The following is a 6,319-nucleotide window of genomic DNA, read 5'->3' as shown; positions in this document are numbered from 1 at the left end:
TTTTTTCTTTATTTATACTTTATACTATATAAAGTATTTATACTTTATACTATATAAAGAAGTTATCAACTTCTTTCTGAGGTGAAGTTCATTGGAGTTTGAAAATTATAAAATAGCAAGGGTAAGATTCTAAAACAGGGAAATCTTTGGACATTAATGATAAAGGTTGAAATGAAGAGAAAAAAGAATAAGTTATCTCCTTAATCCATCAAATAGGTGGATATAGCCACAAGACTTTTCTTGCTAATTTTTTGATTTTCTGAATTAATGACATGCCTGGATAAGCAATCCATGCATATAGAGATAAAGTTGGGAACCCATGAATCTGAGTTTAAAAGTAAAACCTCAGATACAAAAGCTGAGCTCTACCAAGCAGCCACTAGTTCATTTAACATACCTTGATCGAATAGATATGTCAAGGTTATGATTAATGTCACCAGCCCTTGATACATAAGGAAGTTCAATATTCCAGAACACCCAAAGTATCTTAATTCATCATTCCTGCACTATCACCATTGCCCATCCTGCCCCTGGGGAGTTGACTACTAAAATGAAAGGCTTGGCATGGTCTTGAACTTTTACTTGAAGTGAGGTAAATACTCAGGAAGAATGATACTGTGGACAATTTGCATTTTTGGAGCAATGTAGCAGAGAACAGGGAGAGTCTGGGACTAGTTGCCATCATGAGCACCCTGGTACCAGTGCCAACACTAAGGCATCCTAAACAGCATATGACAAAATACAGACTTATACTTCTATTCTATTTACTGTTATGACAAAGTGCATTATGTGGTTCCTTTCCTGTACAGAATGAGATCAGGAATATGTAAGAGAAAACTCAAGAGTTTGGCAGCCATGACTTCATCTGGAAGGGCTACCAAAATTCAGACTTTCAGAGGCAGATCCATTTAACTTTCAAATGAAGCACCAATTACTATTAGCATGACCTTTCATTTTCAGTTCTCTCTGGTGTGGAAGGAAGTGCATCTATGGGGAAAGCAGTTTTGCGTAAAGAAAACATGTGGCAGTTTGACTGATTATGTGGAGCAGAGGAGAACGTGTATTTATAAGAAATTTAACCGAATAGAAAATAATCAAAATCACAAATCTAAGGACCTCAAAGGCATTGAATAGTATTTAATGAAAGGTGTGCTTTAAATATTAATGCCAGAGCTTTTCTTTCTTTCATTTCTCATGTTTTAATTCCTCAGTATTAGAGCTCTCGAGACAGAAAACAAAGAATAGACTGAAACAATTAGTTAATTGATCTCATTTAGTTTGGTTACAGTTGCTAATAGAAGAATTCCACTGTTCTCCAGAATTTTGGATTATACTAGACTCCAGTAAAAAAAAAAAAAGCTCATATTTTAGCGTGTGTGTGTGTGTATGAGAGAGATAGTGGGAGAAATAGGGAAGAAGAGAGTATAAGTACATATGTGACATATATGTATAGTATTAAATGTGCATAGTGTACAACTTCATGTATTATTGTGTATTTTGGTGATGGGTTTATTGAAATAAAGGAGGTCAGGCACTAAGAGCTAAATTTGTTCAAACTATTTCAGATCCCTGGATATTTTTCAATATGAAGAAGATTCCTGACATATCCATTTTTTGAAGCAGGAGTGAGATGTGATACTATAGCTATAAAGTGTTACAGGACTCCTTGCTGTATGTAGAAATGTGGGGTGGTTAAAACATAATATAAGCACATTTCCTTAATAGTTTTGTTAGTTCAAAATTTGCACCTAAATGAACATTTACAAAGATGCTCTTTGATTCCAATATAACAAAGATAGACATGTGTATATAGTTAAATTGTATAAAGAACAAAATGAAATATAGGAAAATTGTTGCTGGTAACACTAACCACTGTTTGTTAACTTAGGTCTATTCCCTACTAACTTTTTTTAACCTAATCCCAGCAATCAAGCAAATAAATGGATCTTTGGGTCACAAAGTTATTTCCTAAAATAGTCAACATGATATTGATATTGATATAAATATTGATATTTCCTAAAATATTCAGCATGATATAAGAATACTTTTCATGTTGTTTGATAAAAGCTTGGGGTTTTGATACTATTAAAATAGTGTTATTGCCATCGAAACTCATACCACCAAAACCTACCCTAAATCAGACCTTTTAGTTAACTGGAACAAATTGTATAACTAACTCATTGTCAACTGCTAGTGGGTAAAATCCTGCTGCAATGAGCCCACCTGAATGCTGTCACCACTCAGATACCCAGCTGGTCCCCTAGAAATTTCTTTGGTTAAGCAACTAAAGAATTAATTCCTGGTATAGCTGGCTTACCTAGGATCCTGCACTAGCTGTTAGGCCAGCACCTATCTTGATGCTTTGGTGATATACCAATTGTAAAAGATTCTGAACATTGCCTGTGTCCAAAACTATCATCATTTGAACTATTTAATATATTTGAAGATGATATAGCTCCCAACACCAACAAGAAAAAAATAAAAGCAGAGGAACACTTTTTAAAAAATCTATATTGATGCATAAGCCCAGTTTTGGGAAACTGAAGTGAATTATATGCAGCAGTGTGGTTTTGATAAGTTATTTTTGACTAAATAACTTCACACCAAAATAAAACACTTAACAACTGCAGGGGAGTCCATCAATGAGAGAAAGGCAACAGGTAGCTCAGGACTTAGCATTAGTCTCAAATGCCTAGTGATGATCTGACTTAGGTTGCTAGACTACTGCTGGTTAGAGTCTCCATGTTGGCTGTCAGAGGGGAAGAGGGAAAATGGAGGAGACAGCTGGGTCTGCACACAGGGTGTGCCTTGGGACCCATTACTGCCCGGAGCATATGAGCAAGACAGAAAGAGACCACTAAAAGCATGCCTGGATGTCATCTCATGAACTAGGCTGTGGCTCACAGCACCAGAATAGTACAGAAATGAGGGAAGTAGAAAGTGAACCATACCAATGGGTAAATCACTGTGCTGCAATCTATCACTCAACTTGGTATTAAAATAAGTGAACTTTTTTCTTAATAGGTTAATATTTTGGCCTTATTCATGCCTACAGATATTAATAGGTTAATATTTTGGCCTTATTCATGCCTACAGAAATGTCATAGTGAACAGGACAGAGACTATAAAGAAGGGGGAAGGATAATTGTGGAGGTAGGACTTAACAAGGAAATGGGAACTTGAAGACTAGACCCTTAGCTTTAGACACATGATTTTCTTCCCACGTTTATTTTCCCCAAGTTTTCAAAAGCACCGGGTGTATAAACTAGGATTTTTTTTTCTATAAAGAATCAGACCAAGGAAAGTTACCTGGAGGCTCTTGATGGGAACAAGCTATGGGGCCTCTAATACCGACCACTGCTGTGAAAAGGTATTTGCTATCTAGTTTGAAACACACACTTCTGTCTGAGCACAAGATCCTCTGGAGAGGGTTCAAGAAACACTGCTAAACATCTACTCTCAGAAAATTTCTCTTCATTTAGTTGGTATTATTGTTCATAAAGTAATCCGCATTAACCTTCCTTTAGCCAGGTTTAAGATTACCTAGTTGTTGTCTTGACTAGATTTAGGAATATTGTCAGACTTCTATTTGTAGAACAGATATTGGGATGAACCATTTCTGCAGTTAATAAATCACATTCATTAGGTGCCAATTTTTGAAGCTTACCTTCAAAAAATAAAGATAAAAAAAATTCATTTTGTAATCAAGCTCTGAAGGAAAGTTACTCCAGCCCCATAAATTCCAAAGGTCTGTTGTACCATTTAATCCATACAAGTCTGAAGAATACACATGCTTTTTCCTTGAGATTTTATGTTGTTTGGTTTGTCTTATCCCGCTCATTTTACCCTGCTCACTTGTGTCATGTGTTTAGACCATTCACTATTCCTTTGAGTTGCCCACACCCACAGATGTCTTAGTCACATTTCATCATTAACTTAAGGTTTTGTCAGCAGACTCATCACTCTTCTCTTCAGATCAAACCTAGTAATCTCTCATACAGAGGGAATTCAGCGTCTAGACAGACACCCCGCATATGAATTCCTTGGTTCCTTAACATTCTAAACTCCTGGAACCTTTGCCTTGACTCCATTTCAGCCACTCTTTTGCATAATTATCTAAAATTGCTGCAGTTCTAAACTCTTGAAATCCACACCCCGTTCTCGCATCCAGACCCAGGCTTGCAGCTTTCACCTGTGGCTTCCCACTGTGTTGGGTCTGCATCTAACCAAGAGCTCTAGTCTCTAATGCCTTCACAGTGATTAGCCTCCTCCCCAACCCCCATTACTCTATTTTCCGTCTTCTCTATTTTTCTAAATTCTATGGTACATCATTTTAATCATCCTGTTGCCAACATCCTCAGATTCTTTTCTTATTTGCATTTCTATTACATGCTGCCAATAAAACTGCAATTTTGCAAAAGTCTAAAATATTGGCTGCTCAGCTTTTCTACTCCTCTTTTAAATGCTGCTGGAGAAAACCACATCTTTAGGCAGACTGGTGGCATCATACTGCCCATGAATCATTCTGTATTTACCTGGTCACAGTAACTATTTAAAATATTCCCTAATTTCCTCAAATAATCCATTCCACCATATCTGCCCCTCATTCAAAGCAACATGATAGAGAAATAGAAGTGTCTTCTCAGGAACATCATTAACTTTTTTGCAAACATGCCATATTGGAATGTTATCTCTTGATGACAACACTTTAACAGCCTTGCTATCCTGTATCTTTGTGTGGATTTGCCTATTCCATCAATGTTTACACGTGTTTGATACTCTCATACATTTAAAAATATATTCCTTTACTTCATGTTTTCCTCAAGAAAATAAGTGAAACAAATGAAAACCACTTTATTTTTTCAACCTTTTTCACAAATAAGTTGCCTGAAACAATTTTATGTATCTGTCGTCTTCAATTTGTACCTACCTGAGATCCCTCCAGTAAGGACTATAAGCTACCATTGCATGGAAAATGTTCTTGTCTGAGTCACAGAAAGCACACGTGCTATTGAGTTCAATGAATATTTCTTAGAATTTATGGCACTTGAGCTTTCTAGAGCATTTGACCTTGTTGACTACATGGTAATCATTAAAATGTACTTTGCCCTTGACTTCTAGAGGCTATACTCCTATTATCTTCCCAATGCTCTGAAAACACTTTCTCAGAATATTTGTTATCCATTTTTTTAAATATTGGTTTCAGATGTTTATCCTTGGAACTTTTGTCCCTACCATATATATTTTCTGGGTAATACCATTTAAATATTTTCACTTGTTTATCTTTTTCAGTTTGGATACACCTAAGACAATGAGTATGTTCACATTAATAATAACTGACTGTAAGGTAGTTATTTTTTACTAACAAAGTTCCTCCAAACCAGCACCCACTAAGAATCCTGAGAGCTATTAATGTAGGTGATACAGAAATTAAAAGTGGTATCCCTGAGATGATTATGGATTACATTGGTTTATTTTTTTATTCTAAACCCCAAGTGCATACATTAAAGCTCATATTAGATATACCATTTGGTATTATCTCTGATACTTCAAATTTATCTTGTGAAATATCAAAATTATCATCACTCCCTAAATCCCTATATTAGCCAGGATAATAAATAGTGTAGTGGCTACAATTAAAAAAAAAACTTATATAATAAAGATTAACACAATGTGATAGATCAAAAAGGCCCTTCAAAGATGTCTGGGTCCTAATCTCCAGGATCTGTGAATATGGTACCTTACATAGGAAAAGGGACTTTTCCAATGTGATCAAGTTAAAGATTTTTAAGATGCGGAGATTACCCTGAATTATTCGGGTTAGTCAGTGTAATCATAAGTGTCCTTATAAGAAGGAGGCAGGGGAGTCAGAGTCAGAGGAGGAGATGTGACAACGGGAGCAGGAGTACAAAGTCAGAGAGGGAGATTGGAAGCTGCTATGCCACTGGGTTCAAAGATAGAGGAAGGCACTGGGAGCCAAAGATACAATAGCTTCTAGAAGCAGGGAAAGGCAAGGAAATGAATACTCGTTGGAGTCCCCAAAAGGAATGTAGTCCTTCTCAGCAATTTGATTTTGGACTCACAAGACTCATTTTTTCTGACCTGCAGAACTGTGAAATAGTGATTTCTTTGTTGTTTTGAGCCACTAGGTTTATAGCAATTTGTTACAGCAGCAATAGGAAACTAATAAAAACAATAAAGAATTCTTATAACTGCAAACCAGGACAGATTCTCCTCGCCTTCATTCGAGTGATGCAGATTTCTGATATTTAAAATAGATAATTCTGATGTCACCGCAGAAGAAGAGAAATTCTGGACA

This window comes from Ailuropoda melanoleuca, chromosome 4 (genome assembly GCF_002007445.2).
Source record: "Ailuropoda melanoleuca isolate Jingjing chromosome 4, ASM200744v2, whole genome shotgun sequence".
NCBI lineage: Eukaryota > Metazoa > Chordata > Mammalia > Carnivora > Ursidae > Ailuropoda > Ailuropoda melanoleuca.
Note: the sequence above shows the minus strand (reverse complement) of the source record.